The sequence below is a fragment of the Phallusia mammillata genome, chromosome 1 (assembly GCF_965637545.1).
Source record: "Phallusia mammillata chromosome 1, kaPhaMamm4.hap1.1, whole genome shotgun sequence".
NCBI lineage: Eukaryota > Metazoa > Chordata > Ascidiacea > Phlebobranchia > Ascidiidae > Phallusia > Phallusia mammillata.
This window is the reverse complement of record NC_137252.1, coordinates 3,518,294-3,537,979: the sequence shown is the minus strand read 5'-3', so window position 1 is coordinate 3,537,979 and position 19,686 is coordinate 3,518,294. Positions and strand designations below refer to the sequence as shown.

Below are 19,686 nucleotides of genomic sequence, written 5' to 3'. Positions count from 1 at the left end.
TAGGTCCGTTATTTTTCATCTTATTACTTACATCATGCAGTTTTCAATCAGGTTTTGCAGAAGGCCACCCACAAGCTCATCTACTGATTTTAAACTGTCTATCTGTTTGTGACAAACAATTCCACCTCTACGCTACGTTGTTGTTTAACCTAAAGGAAATGACGTTGCAGCTATTAACGTTATGCGTCATCAAACAGTTTTTAATTGCGTAGCATGGTATGTGTATTGTTTGTTCGTTTTTTATCAGATAAAATTACCGAACTAAGTATCTATAATTGCTCAACTTCACCTAATTTACCCTGATTAAGGCGACCTGTATAGGACGTCAGAACGTCGGAATAAAAATACTTGCCAGAACAGTTTTATGAACTTGATGGTGAGTATATTTATTTGGAACATTCACATCTGTAAAAGATGTATAAGCCAAGAAAAGACGCGTATAAAATTTTCAACAACTATGTTTTACTTAATTTGTTAGGTGCCTGGGCACACCTAAACGTATCTAAGTGTACCGAGGAGCAAATGTAAGCAACATAAGATGTCAACGCAAATACCACACGCCAGTTCATGTGCATAATCGATTTTCACGTGTCTGTGCATACACTCAAGCTTCTGAAGTATACCGAAAGACACTATAAGCAACATTAGATGTGCACGCCTGTTGTAAGTCGGGCAGGGCTTTTCGGGTCCATTTCGGGTTCGGGTCGGGTTCAGCCTTAGGTCTTGTTAAACAAATGGGCTTGAGTGGGTGTCTGACTTTGAATTCGGTGTTCGTTTTTTTTAGATAAAATTACCCAACTCAGTAGCTAGTTGCTGAACTTAGTTTCCACCGTCCCTAAAACGCCGTTTTCAATCATATTCTGTAGAGTTTAGTACATTTTGTAGGATTTTTATGTGAGGCCTGTTGGGCCTACTAAAGGAACTTCTTAAAAAATATAGGATTCGGGTTTGTGCTCGAATTTTGGGCCTGCTTACTCTGATGTACGTTTTAACCAAACACCAGTTTTTGTGTTGCATTTTTATGTGTCTGCAAATACACACAAGCTTACCCCAACCACTGAGTACCTGTGAGTCTCATTCGATGTGCGTGTGGGGTCACACACTTGCTTGGAGCAATGCGGACATTATTGTACATAGAGAATAAACGAGTAATCCACAAGAGGGCAGTGTAGAGGTAATATTGTTGACCAGAAAAATGAATCTGGCGTACAGTTATGTTACATTGCCTGTATTTTCATGTGTCTTGGTATACCTACAACTTCCCTAAGTACACTGAGGACCACATTAGATGGGCAACATTAGATGTACAGGCCGTAGCCACACATTTATGTGCATCATAAGCTTAGATCGTGAGCTACAGCTGTGACTATCCCCCAATTCAGAGATGTTATGTTGCACGTAAAGCGCAGCTGTTGTGTTACATATTTTATTAATAAAAATTAGCGTTGCCTTTAAAATTTTGCGTTCAAATGTTATATCGTGAAAGCTGCAATAATAAATGATGATGATAAGAAGGATAATAAAATATTAGTTCAGAACGTTTATTAGGTAATAACTTATTTTATAACACTATTAAGGATCAAAAGCAAAATATATCTTGCTACATCGGACCATTTTTGTTTTTAACATTTCTGCAACCCATTGCCTTCAGCTTTTCTGCTGCTGATATTCCAGCTGAACCACCCAACGCAAGATACATGCGGGTTCCAAAACCCCGACGTCCATTTTGAGAAGTAAATGTGAAAAGAAAAGCTACTGTGTTGACAAAACAACCAAGTATACCAATGAATGCTAAAATGGTTGTACCCGGATCGTCATGGAAGTTGCATGTCATTGTTCTGAAAACACAATAAAAAAATAAAAAACGTTCAAACTTGCAAAGACTAACTTGAGAATCAACCAAAACTGATTGTTTTAAAAATCATATCAAATTTAAAAACCAAACTAACCTATAAGTTATTATGATAAACAATTTTTATTCCCTAACTCACCTTTCTTAAGATTAAGACTTGTTAAAAATGTAAAAGTTTCTCAGTCGTTCAATGTTCGAATTGGAAACTGATTCCCCAATTTGGGAAAACAATATTTACTCTTATAACCAACTGTTCAACTGAACACAAAGGATGCGGCTTTATTTGTGGTTTCAATATCATTACTCTCCATTGTGAACTTACTTTAACTGTTGTTTTGTTTTTCCCTTTAAATGTTTGTGTCTGACCATTCGCTTTTATTTGATTATGATTATATAGACTCAAACCTACTGTATTGTTGGTTTATATTTTCGCTTTGGGTGTCGTGTTAGTTAGTTTTTGTCTAAAAAACGCATAGTTTTATGACATTTAAACTAGCAAATATAACTTAGTCGTAGTCAGTTGACCCTGTACTCCTAAACATTAAAATCACATTACTGTGTTGAAAATGACCCCGGATGAAAACTTGGTATTAACGCCTAATTTTCGACAACTTTGCTGAAATACTACTTTGCATGTTAACTGTTATATTATTGGTATGTCGTGCTAAACCATCCGACGTAAAACTCTTTATTCTTTTCTTTCACGAACTTTCCTTTCACGTGTAAAAAAATCGATTAAACAATACTTTAATAGCTCAACCCTTTGGATAACACCAACTGATTTTGCGCGTGATAGATAAATGAAGCACTGTCACAACGTCCTGTATTGACGTAGCCACGGGTGCTCATAGGGTCATCGGGTCATGCCTCCACAATTTGCATAATGTGCTATTTTGGTCCCAGAGCTCGGTGTTTTGAACTTGCCCGTATAGAGCCATAACACTTTTGTTCCTCCCCCCTCCACACCAAAAATGTGTGGCCTCTCAAAATAATAATACATTACATACGTTTTTCTGTAATTTCTATTATGTTACAAGTGCGATAGAATTCAACTACCTGGTGCTCAAAATGTACAATAGGAGAAAGCAAAGGAATATCTGTTATACCATGGTAGTTACAATCATAAATCAAACAAAATTGTGATTATCTCATTTCCGCAACCAGCTTATAAGTTCATAATACAGTATCACGGTCCACAAACACTTTCTGATATCCCTCATTACCACGGTGTTGCCGGATGTAACTGTTCATAGCAAAATCTGTGACTGGAGCACCACCAATCAGCGTTAAAAGATGTAGGTCGTTTTCTGGTAAATGTTGCCATCCACGACGTGTGAAGATTTGGTCCAGGATATTTACACCGAGAGTAGATGTCAAAATGAAGAAAACATATTCAACAAAAATCCCGCATGTATGATCACCAAAAACAACAAAGACAAAAGTACAAAAGAAAATTTCCATTTTGAAAGCAATCCATCCATCCAGGTAACACTTTTCTAATTCGTTTCTCTCGACCTAAACAGCAAGAACAGCATTAAATGTGAATTAAAAAAAACAATGTCGCGCTTCTTTAAAAATTAACTTTCAGAACTTTTGATCAATAGCAAGTATTTCTAGTATGATGCTCAAGCAGAAATATTTTCATGAAATTCCATTCTATCCAAAAGGCAATCTAACTACTAACTTTCCAGCAGCAGTGTCACTGTTCATGTTGAATACCTATTTTGCATTTCACATTTCTTATTGCCAAAAATTGTTCTTAATAATATTTAAATACCATTTTGATGTGATAGTTGTCAGTGCTTGTTCAATAAACAAGCTGTGATATAATCTGGTCAATTTATATACATTTGAAAATCAGAAAACAAACAACCTAGATATGAAAATAGCAATTAACAACAATCCTTCCTTTTCATTAAACTTTACACATAGTTGTGTAACATTGGTCTACTAGAGAGATTTTAAAATGCTAAACATGAAAAAATAAACAGCTTGTTTACTACAAAATCAATCAAACTTTCTGGACAACAAAGCTCGACATAGCTTCGTCGTATACCTATGCTGCAAACTGTTTTTCATTTTCTTTCCACAGAACAAACCGAAACTGTTTCGGTTGTAGTCGACTACTACATGTAGTAAAACTCCTCCCCCTAAAACAGCAGGTGCGCCAAACTTCAATAACTACGTTGTTTTTCAAAGTTCTTGGACCAAACAAATGACATTTAACGGTTGTTAGCACGAACCAATGGAATTGAATATAATATTGGTTACAACATCACGTAAACACATTTAACTTGACCATGACCTTTAACGGCGATGAATTATAAAAATGAATAGACGTTATGTGGTGTGTGCGACGAGAGGTAAACTACTTAAAAGTACTGTCATTCAATTTTGTTCCAAAGCATCGATATCGTCATGACTGCCTACATATTTTGGTTTTTCATACTCTCTTTAGCTGTGCCTCTCACGCCTTGCTATGGTGTCAACATAATTGCAAGTGCAAAGCAAAGCCAAAATTCTGTCCGAAATTGCATCTTTTAAAAATCAAAATCCTCTTCGAAGGTGAAACTACGACAAAAATGTTCCGAGTGTAGAATCAGGCCCGATTTCAACCCATTTTTTTAACTTGAACCTGAACCTTTTTTTCTTTTTCTTAGTTGCAACCAAACGAAAATGTTTTTGGCATAAAATTGGTATCCGCGTTAACATCTTTTGTTTATTGAGCCGCCAAAAAACGAGCAATGCGAAACACAATGCGATTATAACAAACAAACGCGAAATCATCGAAGCGATGGATTTCGGGCACGTCACGCCTGGTAACGCGGTGCCGTTACCCCTCGTGGTTGGTCAAACCGCGTTAACAGGTCAACAAAAGGTATCCGCGTTAACAGGTCAACGAAATCACCTTGGATCATTTTGATAATATCTTATACGTAATCAGTGTTTGATCATAGTCATAATTATAATCATTCAATTTTTATTTTTTTCACAGCCACAGTAAGAGATTGCTACAAGTTTTAAGGTTGCTCATGTATTTCCCGCTTGGTGACATGTCTTTTATGAAGCAGTGGCGTATTGTTAACGTTGATTGACTTTATTTGGATAAAACAAGCCACGTAGCGCTGCGTTTTGTGAACAAAGTCGCCATCTTTTTTATCACGAGACAGAGGGAAACTAATGGCATTTCCCCTGACCTAATTTGCCAACGGCGGATAAAAATCGTCTAACCATATAGAATTCTATGGTCTGACGTAGCCTACATGTTGTGTGATGTAATTTTAAAGAGTGTAAAAAGTAACCGAGAAAATATTAAGTTTACTTGTTTTATTAAATGGATTTGTCGAAATGCCAATATTTGTAAGCTGGTTGCAGCTGTTATAAGAGAATCAACAGGTTGTAGCAGCCTTTCTCACTGCGTTGATTGTTTCTTAAACGCGTTCTTACTTTCACTCTCATCGTTTGTGACGTAGTTTTCTTTTGTGTCACTGTATTTACACCTCACTACAAAGTATTTTTTATTAACAAGTAATAACACACTCAATAGTTTTCAATACACATCAGAAACTTATTTTACAGCAATAGTGTGCGCCAAGTAAATACAAATAGCGAGCAAAATGGTATCGAGCAATGTAGTCACACAAATAAAACTCTTTTTGTAAGTATATTTGCTGCGTTTATGTCTTATCGAACAGTCACTCATTACAAGAGCAGTTGCAGGTGCTCCACCAATCTGTGTGAAAATATGCAACCCTATTTCGGGAACTCTTAAATAACAGCAGTCACAACATTCTTTTTCAGCAATGTTTTTGTCAGTAACATTGACAATTAGAGTCAATATTATAATAATTGCAAAAAAAGCAGCCAAACCTAAACTGGAAAATTGCAAAGTACAGAAATATAACAAACAACAAGTAACAACCTCCAACACAAATGTTAGTCCACCCAAAAAGTAACACCAGTGAAGCAAATCTTCTTTGTCGTGATTTTTGTTCTCCAACGATCGATAGTGGTGCTTTGTCTGAAAAAGATATATCACTAATGCAAGTTGTGTGTATTTAATCGATGGAAATTGATTTATTGTTGATAGATAAAGAATAGTAAAACGATTATCAAAGTCGAAGAAATAGTCAACTTTCAGAAGAATTATAAGTTTAATTTATACCAGGGGCGGCTCGTGCGAGGGGGCTGCGGAGCTGCAGCACCCCCTAGATATTTTTACTTAATATTCCTACCACAATATTACAGATAACTTTCATTATTCTTCTTTTTGTTTATTCTTTGGCAATATATGATAAGTATAATTTCAACCTTGATCGGCATTTAAAAAAATATGAATGCAATAATTTTCCTTTTTGAAAAAAAATTATTGCATTAATATGTTATCTATGGTGGAGCTGCAGCTCCAGTTTCGTAAAGTTTCATGACGTTTTCAGTTGTGCGCATGCGCACTTGGAAAAGTTACATGCCGGGCGAAATAGACCACAGGGGGCTGTGGCTCGCACAGCCCCTCCCGTGACGTAGCGCTAGTTGTGTTGTCTGCTCCGCGTCAGTGAACTCCAAAGCCAAACCCTTGTACTGTATATTTAAGTTCGACAGTGAGTGCAGTTAAATAATTATTTTGCCATCTTATACTTTTTTTGTTTCAAGGTTAGTCGTGACTTTTTAAGATGACTGTAAGTGGGTTTCCGTTTTTGCAGTTATTATTGAATTAAAGATGTGCAACTACCACCTTGAAAAAGAAAAAAAGTCATCTTGCACCTTGAAAAGTCACGATTAACCTTTATGATAAATAACTGAATTAAAAAGTTAATGGAATAAAACATCTGCTACTCTAATGCCATGCAGGAAGAGGCAACAACAAGAAATACTCAGTTTTAGTTCTTAATGCTACTAAAGAAAAAATAAATTTGTGACTGTGAAGTTAAATGCCTCACTGAAATTCAGACAATATGCAGAACAAACAATTGCAGAAGCAACAGGATTTTTGAAATACCTAAGTGAAGACAATAAGTTTTGGGTTCTTAACACACCATGTGGACAGTATTTGCAACCAAGTGCAATCATGTGCATTGATATAATGGACATGTACTGTTTCTCTAAACAGTAGTTGCTAAATTACTTCACATGAAGTGTTTCTTAAGAATGAACATTTTACAGACAAGATAGTAGTGACCACCAAGCACATCCTATTGTTGACAAAGAAAAGCTAGTTACTGAAATGAAAATGTTTCTGTAGATCTGATGTTCATGATTGCTTTGAAAATAGTCTAGATGATGTTTTGACAAGTGAAATTACTAGGATGAAAAATTCTTTTTGCTGTTTCCATGAGTCCTTCAAAGGCAAAACAGTTCTTTTCAAAACTGAAAAGGGTGCAAACCTTTGTTAGGAACACCATTTTTTCCAAAAGACTTGCACTTGCAGTGCTAGTACTAAATAGAAAAACAGTTTCTTAGTTGTCATTTGGAATCAAAGAAGAAGCTATCAATTATCATGCCCAAACTATAAATTATGATTCATTTTGGTTGTAAAAAGGAAGCATAAGGTTTAATAAAGGAGTTTTGCACTTAAAAAAACAATTATAAGCCTTTTGCCAGTAAATAAAGCAGCAAGTATGGCAGTTAAGAATCTGAAAGACAAATAATACTCTGTACACAAAAATTAAAAGAAAATATGTTAAAATATATAAGTTCTGACACAAATGTAAAGTGGTTGTTAAAATTTAACAGTTAAATTTGTCAGTTATGATACCAATAAACATCTGTATGGCTAGTTGTGACAATAAAATCTGTGAAGTGTCATAGATGATGTTGAAAACGTGACTGTGTACTTAAATGAAACATGACCAATTTTTTTAAATGTTGTCGAACTGAAATACTTCGACCTTTTTGCGACTCATTACTTTTTTTTCTTATTGTTTTTTTCTATATTCTTGTTGTGTTTTACAACCGCTTCGTTTAGAGTCTGTGTCATGTGTGTTTTTGTTCCACATTACTACTGCATGTTGTAGTGTTTGGCCCGTCGCTGTGCAAGTAAACAAAATACACAAATGATACCATCTGCTGTTTACACTCGTGTACATTATTGCATAACAAACATTATGTCACAATGGAGTTGCTAATTAAGATTTGTATTACTTGTTTTTCTTCACAAAACAATGGCTGTAGATTTTCTATATATTGCCAACTTATATATACTGTTCAATAAAGGCTAAAATTTGGAGCAGCATCCCCACAAATTTTAGGCATGAGCCGCCACTGATTTATACGACTTTAATGTCAATTGTTTTGGTGTTATCGTAAGAATGCCAAAATGTAAATATATTTGCAATTATTTCAAAAACTCAAAATTGTGTTTTGACTTGGAAAAAAACTGGAAAAAAACTAGATGTTGTGAACTTGACAACAAATTTTAGAACAACCATAAATAATTACGGGTAATTTATAATTAGGCTAATAAAACCACATCATTTAAACCATTGGACTTAGTGACATCATTAATTTGCCCTCCAAAATTTTGCATTTAATAATAACTGGAAAGTTACAAAAAGTATAAATAAGCTTACCATTGTGGGTTAATTGAAGATGCTGCTTGAAAGGTGAAGAAAACTTTTCAATGTATTCTGATTAATTTGAAAATTTTGAGTTTTGGTGTTTCATATAATTTAAAAACAATCTAATGATCTAAAACAGATGTAAGTTCAGAAAAACACTTAGTCGTGCACCCTTTGGTTTTAAAGATACATATATATTTCGCTATTACAGCATCGTCAGTAAGATTTTGACTGTTTATAATAACTGTTGTTTAACTGTTTATAACATATATATATTGATAGTGAGCATATAACAGAAAATAATTATAAATCTGTTCTATTACATGCAACTTATTATAGCTTTCCTAACCAATGTACCTTTTCTGAAGAGTAAATTGAAAGTTATAGCCTCGATTACACCTGTCAGCTGTATAATGCTTAATTTAAAATCGTTCTCTTTCAAAAAACAGTTCATTTACATTTACCTTTTTATTGCTACAGGTTCTGAGGTTGCGCAAATATTTCCGGTTTGGTAATGGTTTCTTTCAACAAAGCGAAACAAACACCACTCAAGTCCATGAAATGGCTTTATTTTAACGTGGATTCAAGAAGCACGAACAAAGATTTACCTAACACTGGCTTTTGAGATAAAAATTTGCCATTTTTTTGTTTTTGTCACGTGCAAGGGGGAAACTATGGTTTCGTTGACGGGATTTTCCCTTTCAGCTTAACGCTTGACTGACTTGTTGTTTCCGATACGCTTCAATCATATATCCCGTTTCCATGGCCGTTGGTCCGATCGGACTTTCAAAAGTCCGATCGGACCTCCTCGCGAGCAGGTCCGCGAAAACGCTGAAAAAAATGCTGAGTCATTCCTTATTGCGTCCGATCGGACTGAAATAGCGGAAAAGTCCGATCGAACCAACGGCCATGGAAACGGGATAATAGATAACTTAATTCACTAGATGCGCAACTCGTCTGCCGACTAAATATTAAAAAAATCTCTCGGGTGAATTACTACATAGAACAAGATGTAACTTTTAATGTGTAGTTATGTTATGTTGATGTATTTTTTAAACATTTTTATTTTAACACATCTAATTTAATTACCATGAACGCGAATATATTGGTTTTGCCTTCCTTCAGACGTTGCACGCTTGAATGAACAAGTACACATTTCGTGTGCATAGGTAAGAACATACACATATTTTGCCCTCTTGTCGATAGTTTTTTTGAGCTGCGACGTTTAGTTTGATAAAAATGTTTTAGTTTTTGGAATTTTCTTAATAATATCATAAAAAAGTGGCAATTAACCTGATTTATGTAGCAAGTTTGGACTTTGAATTCGCTGAATTGGACAATTTGCATTATGTGTACCACCTTGCTACATAACTACATATATGGGTTGCCATTATGGTGTCTGCATTTCTGGCCCCGTAGTCAATAAATCCAACTAAGTGGCCTTCCTAGAATACCAATTTTCTTGACTACATGAAAATAATAAATGTAAAAAAACATGAAAAAGTGCATAAATTGCTGCTTTAACTAACTTTTCATCCACAGAGCATTGACTGCCAATTGGTTGATATTGATACCACATGCACCAGAGCCAATATTTTTAACAATCTACCATACAGTGTTTTTTAGGATTGTGTGATGATATGTCAGTTCAAAAAATTATGTGTAAAATTGCAACTTATACCTGTACTACTGTAAAGTACGTGATGATGGCAATATAAGAACACCACTGGTTCTGAGATGATTATATGCTGCTGAAGCTCTAGCAAACAACTCAATTACCCAATGAACCACATCAGGGTGGTACCGTCTCCGATTAATGGTCTTTGAAGCATTTTTACATTGCATTTTTAAAAAATGAGGCTTGCCACTCATTAGTGAGTGTTTTTGACTTTCAACCAAATCCTGCAGATGGGAAATGACACATTACTGTTCCAAAATTAAATGAGAAACATTTGAATCTGCATACCAAGATATGCTAATGAATTCTGTCATCCGCTGTTACCAATTCTTCTTCACTAGTTGCACTGGATTTCATTTGCTGCACTCTGTTGCGTTCCATTTTTTGCCATACTTTGCACACATTTTACACATTACCGGCCCATTTACACATTTTTCTGTTACTGTGTTTGAATATTAGGTGATCTAGTTTTAAATGTGTTGTGTATATCTACTGGCTACTTTGCAGTGAGGTGAGCGAATTATGGTTGTGCCTGTCAGGGTGTTCCATGCTTGTATGACATGTTTGTTAATATTCTTGTTTTTCCTGCTTACTCCCATACAAAGTTTAAAGTTATCCAACTCCTAATGGTAAAAACTATCTTGTTTTAAAAGCAGGTGTTATACTTAAAAATGCATTTAAAGTTGATTACCCAAGGATAGTGGTTTAACTCACCATCCATAAAATGGAGCCCATTCAACCTCAACATTGCTTGAGATGCAAAGTCTACCACAAAAACATACAGAAACCCAGATTAATTCATAATAAACATAACTGTACCTTATGTATGCTTTAACAATTTTATTTTTATATTGTTCTACCAAAAGGTATTTGCCTTTTCTATAAAATGGCCACTTTTCTAAATGTTGTACAACTTGTTGTTTAAAATGAATTGTTAACTTAAGAAGTGTGTACTAACTTTCAGCTGAGGACCTAATTGTTTAAAAGCTTTCTCAACACTTTTAACGCTGTGGTGTTGAATTTATGAAAGAACCTTTCGGTCAAATGGTGCTTTTCTGCTTGTCTTGGCCACAACAAATGATTTTAGCTGTAATAAACATTTATATGTTCATGGGCAAGGTTACCAATTTTGTCCTGTACTGCTGTTTAGGAATTTTTTGGATGGCAAAGCACCAATTTTTAACTTTTTTCTGCAACCAATAATCAGCAGATCGCTTTTTTCAAAGTGATCTTCACATATGAATGCTCTAAAAGAATTACTGTTTGATTTTGACAACAGAAGTGGGTTAAAAGGAAATCAATGTTTCTTCATATCAGAGTTGCTTTGAAGTTCAGGATTGCAAATTTTAAACAAAGGTTTGTTGTCATTGGCTGGCACGGTGTGGCTAACGTAGCTATTACACAGAAATACAACTAAATCACAAATACGAGAATTTAGTCTTGTCCACGGTATATTTAACATAAAAAATCAATCAAACAAAAACGGTTAGTGATCCTTTTAAAACACACAATAAACTTTTAAAAACGAATAAAATACACGAGATACATGACACTTACGTAACCTGCAAGTTTATTATCACTTCAATTCCAAAGTTATTTGACGTTTAATGCAAGAAATTGCGATTTTTTGCCAATATCTTCACTCTTCGCCCATTGCCCGCCATTGTAAAGAAGCCCATGTGTACTGGTTCATTCGAGCGTGACCTGTCTGAGCGATTTCGCCGAGTTGCGCATCTAGTGAATTAAGTTATCTATGCTTCAATCCTTCATTCACGTCTTTTGCGTTATTTTGTTTCAGTTGCGCCTTAAATTAACCCATTAACTGCCGGGTTTGTTTTGACAAAATAATGTTTAGACATGCTCTTGCTCTTTTAGGTTTTATGCAAAAACGATAGAAGATAGGCAAAAACTTTCTCTGGGGATAATTTTTTTTTTAGATAATTTTCTATTAACACCGCGCTACAAAGTATATTTATTATTTACAAGTAATGCACTCACGAAAGTAATCACTGCTACGTCAGGATCTTATTTGACAGTGGTTTTCACAACAACCAAAACAACCACGAGTAACATGGAAGAGCTACGCTGTTATTCAAGTTTATTGGACCAATCAAATCACATGTAACGGTTGTTGACAAGAACACATGGAATTGGGTAACATACTGGTTGCAACATCACGTAAACACATTTAACTAGACCATGTGATGAATTATGAAATGAATAGAAGGTATGTGATGTGTGCAACGAGCAGCAAAATACTTTAAATTACTTTGTCACTCAGTTTTGTTCCTAAATAAGCGTCGATATCGTCATGCCTGTCTACATATATGTAATTTGTTCATACTCTCTCTCTGGCTCCATATCTCACGCCTTGCTACGATTTTACCATCGCGTTTCGTCGTTTTGGCACATACAAATGCAAAGCACAAGGCGTGAGCGAGCCCGAATTCGAAAGTACAAGCTAAAATTTGGTCCGAACTTGTATCTTACAAAAATCAAAATCCTGTCCGAAGATTACATTTGCCAAGGTGAGACTACAACAGAAATGTTCCCAGTGTAGAGTCAGGCTCAATTTCAACCCATTTTTTAACTTGAACCTGAACCTTTTTTTCTTTTCTTAGTTGCAACTAAACAAAAATGTTTTTGGTTTAAAATTGGTATCCGCGTTAACAGGTCAACAAAATCACCTTGGATCATTTTGATAATATCTTATACGTAATCAGTGTTTGATCATAATCATAATTATAATCATTCAATTTTTATTTTGTTTACAACCACAGTAAGAGATTGCTACAAGTTTTAAGCTTGTTCATGTATTTCCCGCTTGGTGACATGTCTTTTATGAAGCAATAGCGCGTTGTTAACGTTGGTTCACTTTATTTGGATAAAACAAGCCACGTAGCGCTGCGTTTTGTGAACAGAATCGCCATCTTTTTTATCACGAGACAGAGGGAAACTATAGTTTCGTGAACGGGATTTCGCCTGACCTAATTTGCCCAGGGGGTCTAACCATAGAATTCTATGGTCTGACATAGCCTACATGTTGTGTGATGTAATTTTTAAAGAGTGATTTTAAAGTAACTGAAAAAAAACATTGAGTTAACTTGTTTCATCAAATGGCCAATATTTGTAAGCTGATTGCAGCTGTTATCAGAAAATCATCAGGTTGCAGGTTGCAGAAGCCTTTCTTACCAAGTTGATCTTTTCTTAAACGCGTTTTTTCTTTTACTCCCGACGTAGTTTTCTTGTTGTGTCACTGTATTTGTTTAGTAATTCAAATTACCAGCTCACTACAAAGTATTTTTTATTTACAAGTAATAACACACACAATAGTTTTCAATACAACATCAGAAACTTATTTCACAGCAACAGTGTGCGCCAAGTAAATACAAATAGCAAGCAAAATGTTAACGATCAATGCAGCCACGCAAATAAAACGTTTTTTGTAAGTATATTTGCTGCGTTTATGTCTTATGGAACAGTCACTCATTACAAATGCCGTTGCAGGCGCTCCACCAATCAGTGTAAAGATATGCAACACTTTTTTGGGAACTCTCAAATAACAGCAGTCACAACATTTTTTTTTAGCAATGCGTTTGTCAATAACGTTGACAGTAAAGGTTAATATTAAAATGAGAGCAAAATATGCAGCCAAACCTAAACTGGAAAATTGCAAAGTACAGAAATACAACAAACAACAAGTAACAACCTCCAACACAAATGTCAATCCACCAAAAAAGTAACACCAGTGAAGCAAATCTTCTTTGTCGTGATTTTTGTCCTCCAACGAACGATAGTGGTGCTTTGTCTAAAAAAGATATATCACTTATGCAAGTTGTGTGTATTTTATCGATGGAAAGTGATTTATTGTTGATAGATAAAGAATATTAAAACGATTATCAAAGTCGAAGAAACAGTCAACATTCAGGAGGATTATACGTTTAATTCATACGACTTTAATGTTAAAAATATATTATTTCAAAAATCCAAATTTGTGTATTCTTAAAAAAAAGTCTGGAAAAACCTAGATGTTGTAAACTTGACAACAAATTTTAGAGCAACTTTACATACTTAAGGGTGATTTATAATTAGGCTGATTAAACCACAGACGGACCGCACAGAATTTATAAGCCATTGTCTTTAGTGCCATCCTTAATATGCCCTCCAAAATTTTGCATTTAACAATAACTGAAAAGTTGCAAATAGTAAAAATACCATTCTGGGTCAATTAAAGATGCTGATTGCCAGGTGAAGAAAACTTCGATGTATTCTGGTCAATTTGAAGCTTCCAAGGTTTAATGCTTAATTTCGAGTTTAAATGTCTAATTAAAAAACAAACTAATGATCTATAACAGAAACAAATTACTGTTTGGCCTTTTACTAAATGTGATGACTTTTTTGCTCTCTCTACCAAAAAATTACAAATACAAACCATTGAACCCCAATTTTTAAATTACTAGTTTTGGACAAAAACGTCGGCTGAGATGATAAAGTTAAACATAAATAGGAATGAACATCATAAATTACAAAAACAATACCTTCTTAGCAAGCGTTCTGTTTGCAAATTAGTTATGCATAACTGTCCGCATTTTCTATCTTTGTTTCTGTGGCAAATACATCGTCTCACCTTGTTTGTTTTTTTTGTGTGTTTTAGTCTGACAACAAGTCAAATACCAAGGTAACTGGTAATTTGAATATTTTTATTGTCAAAATAACACATTAACTTATATTTATGTGAAAACAAACTAACGTAAAGTCTTTGTACTTGTTATCTTTTTATACTTTAATACACTTTTATACTTTTTATATTACAAACAAATGCAAACCAAAAATCGATAACTGCAACGCAAACAAAGCGAGCCAAAGCTATCCAAAACAACTCAAAAGAGGCTGCAATACCTAACGATTATAATCACAACCGCTTTACGTTGGTCACATATGTGAAAACTAATTAATAATCGTGAAATCTGTAGTGCAAGCTATGTTCCATATAAATCAACCACGTTCACGACCGCATAAGCAATATGAACTTGTCACTCCGCCGTTTGATTGTTTCAATAAACTGTGATGGGGTACAGTAGACTTGGACCCACGGTACAAGATGCTATTATTAATTTCTTTCTACACTACAAACGTTTGCTTGAGACCAATAATATTATATTCCCATATAGATCAAGCAAAGTCAGGGTATATCAACATTATACCTGCTGCGTGCCCTATGAAATCGCATTGCGAGATTTGTTCTGATTTGCACTGTGACAGAGGGCAGCCTTTAGCCTACAAGTGTCAACAAGCGATTCAGAAAATACTTTGGAAGGAAAACTATTCAACAGCTTACATTCACTTGTAAAGCAAAAAAAATCAACTGCTGTTTCGACAGCAAGTTTAGCACTGCACTCTCTATTAAACTATAGCAAACTGTTCATGCTGTACAGCAGAGGTCACCAAACTTTTTTCGCTGCGGGCCGGATTAGTTTGAAAATGATTCGCGCGGGCCAAGTAGTTTTCATGTCCTAGCGCCGTCTTTCCTTTAACTTAGCTGCAAGCGCAAGGCGATATTTCCAGGTGCGCCAAGATATGGTCTTTGTACAATCCCATTCAAAACCTGGTGATGCGACTGTTAAATTGTATAGGTCGCCTCACATCACAATCAATACTTGAATATTACGTTACAAGTAACAAAAGAAGGCAATTGTTTGCGCACAATTGACGCTTGTAGTCTTGTCTGTGACGTAACTTACAGACTTTGGATCAATTCTGGGCGTTGTGTTCCTGTAAAACTGTGTAATATTATTCTACATATTCACACAGGAAATCTTTCGTGAGGAGTAGATTAATTTTTGAAAGTTACAAAGTTATCAATACGATTTGACAAACCAAAAAAGCTGGTCGCGGGCCGGATGAAATGACCTCGCGGGCCGTAGTTTGGTGACTCCTGCTGTACAGTGTACACCAACTGGCTGCAATCCTAATTTCCCGAAGGTGTGTCGAACTAAAAATAGATTCGCTGCTATTCAATCTACAGATTCTCCGATTAAAGGTTGTAAGCATGAATGAAAAGAATTGAATTAACTTTTGGATAACATCACATTCCCGTCTGACTGACTTGCTCTCTGTATTGTCGTTTTTACAAGATTCATTACAAATTCAACGACCGTTTAAAGTTTATGTCCAGTTAAGCGATGTGCACTGATCTTACACATTAGCGTGCGTAGGTATATAGATGAAGGATATGACGTACAATTAGTTCATCATGTGACGTTTTAAGAGGTTTTATCAATGTTGCAACAGTCTAAGCCAGTCATTTCCAATCTTGTTTTCATATTGTCTTCTAATTACTTTTTAAAACCTGCCTGCAAATGCTTCCAGTTAATGTCAAAATTTTTATACAACAAACAAAACATGTTGGTTAATCTTGTTGAAACAACCTCACAAAAACACGTGATCAAAATAGATCGTAATTATTAATCGCTTCATTGACGTTTCATGTGACTATATAGTACGCCGGGCTTATTGAGGGCGTCATCCCAATCATTCGCATACAGCAAGGCCCAGGTCCCAGGCTAGAAATATCTAGCTTTAGCTTTTAAAAGTATGCCGTAATCTAGCTTTTATAAGTATGCCGTGATCGCAGGTCTGCATGATCGCTTCATGGCTGATCCCAGTATGTGCATATGTTCACCTTATTAGTTCATTGGCGTTTAAATGATAATCGTGATGATACCCTGTCGTAATAAAAATTATGACAACACACGTTGGGGAAAACAAGTTAAGACTTTTAACTTCATGAGACAGCACAATCTGTTTATAACAGCGGTTCCCAAACTGGGGTCCGCAATCCTTTAGGGGTCCGTGAGGCAATTTTAGGGGGACCGCGAAGCGGTTGAAGTAATTCAATAATCTTATTTGGCGTCAGTTTGTGCCACTAAATAAGTTTAAATCAAAGTAGAATTGGGAATCGACTGTCTCCATTGCTAAACAATGGCGTTTATTGAATGACAACTATCAAAAATGCAATTGTTCGCGCACAATCGTAATGTCTTTTGTCCTGTTTGTGATGTCTTTGGATGATTGTTATGCGCAATTTTGCATAACTGGCTAAAATCCTGCAATCAACTTTCGTTTGTGTGAAATACACATTGAGGCCTAAGGACCGCGAGCCCTCGAAATAATGGCAAACGGACCGTTTTGAAAAAAATATGAAAAAGTTTGGGAACAACTGGTTTATAACATATATTAATAGTGAGCAAATAACGGGAAATAATTATCAATCCGTTCTATTACATGCAACTTATTATAGCTTTCCTAACCATTGTACTTTTGTTACAGAATAAATTGAAAGTTATAGCCACGATTTCAAATAGGCCTACACATTTTAGTTCTACAATGCTCAATTTGAAACCGTTCTCTTTCAATAAAGCGATAATAACTGTGCTAATGGATTGTTCAGTCGGACGGTTAAAACAAAAAGTTCCAATGATTTAAACGAAAAGAATTAACGCTCAAGTTATTTTCTAATGCCTGGAAAGAAACTCGTAAAATTACGTCAAACCAGCGTGTGTTTGCCAAGACTCTTTGCTTCAGAAAGCCATGCAGCCTGGGGATATTCACTGTTTATTATCACATTGAATTTTGTCATGTTTATTTTCATGCTTATATTCTTATTTATCGTCGCAGCAATCGCATGGCTGAGGCAAAAAGCAATGATACGAGCGCCAAAATGCAGAAGCGAATATCCAGATTGCTTTTGGTCGATTTTTGTTGCTGGATTCCGATTTGCATGCTTAGCTTTTTGTCGCTTGGTGGCGTACCATTATCAGACATCGTTTATGTGCTTGCAGCTGCGGTTTTGCTTCCGATCAACAGCGCCCTCAACTCGTTGCTTTATTCAACTGCGTGATTGACAGCTCTGTGAATAAATGTAAGAAATTTCATGTGGCTTCTGCTCGCCAAAATACTTCTGAACTCGTTGCCATTTAACTCTTTGTGGTTTTCTTTTATTATGTCACATGTTACCAGTACTTTAAAAATACCTTTACTGCTTTACCCGCTTTATTTTATTTGTGTACACGTACGTATGATCCTTCTGTTCCTTTTACGTAAAGCGCTTGTAACTGATGTTCTTGCTACAGTTTTGTTCAGATTTGGATTGATCAAAATGAAGACATATCTTGGATTTGAATCATTAAAACGACTGTTTGCCTTATTGCACTTTGATGTGTTCTTTTGCAGCCATTGGAATGTTTGTAGTTCAGTCTATTACCGACAAAGAGAGTATTTAAAAAAATCAGTTTAAAACACACAAAGGAAAATTAAATAGGTTGAGCATCTGCTCACCACTGTTGCACAATCAATTAAAAAGGTTTAATCCCAGATTGTTGAATACAAACAGAACATGATCGTGTTTCTATCAGTCAAACTCATATAGTGTTAGTGTTGCAACCGCATACAACTTTTTATAGGAAGTCATTGACTTTAATAGAACAGCTTATCCGCAACTGAGCTAACCCGGTTTCCAACACGTTGACTACCAAGGGACATTCCTATGTTGTGCTCAAATTTGCCAAATATGTTTTAGTGACTTTCTAAAATCAGGAAGTCGAAATATTTTTCTTCGCTGGTGCCATGCTTACGAGTTCGTAGGTAACATGCTAATGTAGGGTGTCTCGATGTTGCCACAACGCATCCACGACGTTAGTTCGAGACGCCAGCTCGTTTTAAGCGCGTTATAATCAAAAATGTCTACTACGAGTATACTCGTATCTGGCAAGTCTGGCTAGATCGGCAACTACGAGATAACTCGTAGTTGACAGTCAACGTGTTAATTATTGCTGATCAGTTGTTGGGTTGAAGACAGGATGCACGTGCAATGACTTCCTCTTGTGTTTCAAGTGAAGGTATATATAGAAATTCGCAGAAATTCATGGGATCTATGATACAACACAACAAACGCATTTGTACAGGATTTGGTTGACATTATTTAGACTTTAATTTTGCGTTGTCGCTTTTAAACTAAACAAAAATCAAAAAAATATTGCAAATTACTTGTTTTCACGTAACATAAGCGTTTGTTGCTTTATCCCGGCATCTTCGCCACAAACGTTAACAGCGATATTTTGTCTACGCCACGAACATGCAGGCTAGTAAAAAAAAAAAAATTGTTCTTTGTGACAGAACGTATCTGCAAACTAATCAGTAACAGCAAATGAAACAATAATGAAAGGGTGAATTATTTGATTACTTGTCACTTGGTTGCTCTACTTTGGTCTCATATAAACTAGTTTCTCCAACAGAGGCAGTTTATTGCTGAAACGCGGCAGGATGTTTATGATATCTCTTCCGAACTTTTTACCCATATTTTTGTCGCATCTGCCGTTGAGAGGTAAAACCGCTGTTGCTGTGATGCTTAAAGAGTAATTCATACCAAACGTTAGAAGCTTGTTCAAGGAATTATCTTTAAATCAGAATGCTAAAAGTATAGTAGTGGAATATAATTGTTATCGTAAATGCGGTTTTTAATCTGAAACAGAATAACTTGCACAACTTGAATGCTGATGCACTTTTCACATGATTTGTATCAAACAAGTAATTTCGAGAAACGT

The 19,686-nt window shown here is 35.5% G+C and overlaps 2 long non-coding RNA genes across 2 annotated transcripts; both read right to left on the bottom strand.

The window, feature by feature from the left end:
• Positions 1-2,856: 2,856 nt before the first annotated feature.
• LOC145209026 (uncharacterized) lies at positions 2,857-3,716 on the bottom strand. The gene is made up of 2 exons (XR_013854986.1): positions 3,630-3,716; positions 2,857-3,367 (listed from the first exon to the last, which is right to left on the bottom strand). It is a non-coding gene; the product is annotated as an uncharacterized LOC145209026 (long non-coding RNA).
• A 1,641-nt stretch (positions 3,717-5,357) lies between these two features.
• On the bottom strand, positions 5,358-8,617 carry LOC145208886 (uncharacterized). Its single transcript, XR_013854953.1, has 2 exons — positions 8,419-8,617; positions 5,358-5,873 (listed from the first exon to the last, which is right to left on the bottom strand). It is a non-coding gene; the product is annotated as an uncharacterized LOC145208886 (long non-coding RNA).
• Positions 8,618-19,686: the final 11,069 nt, after the last annotated feature.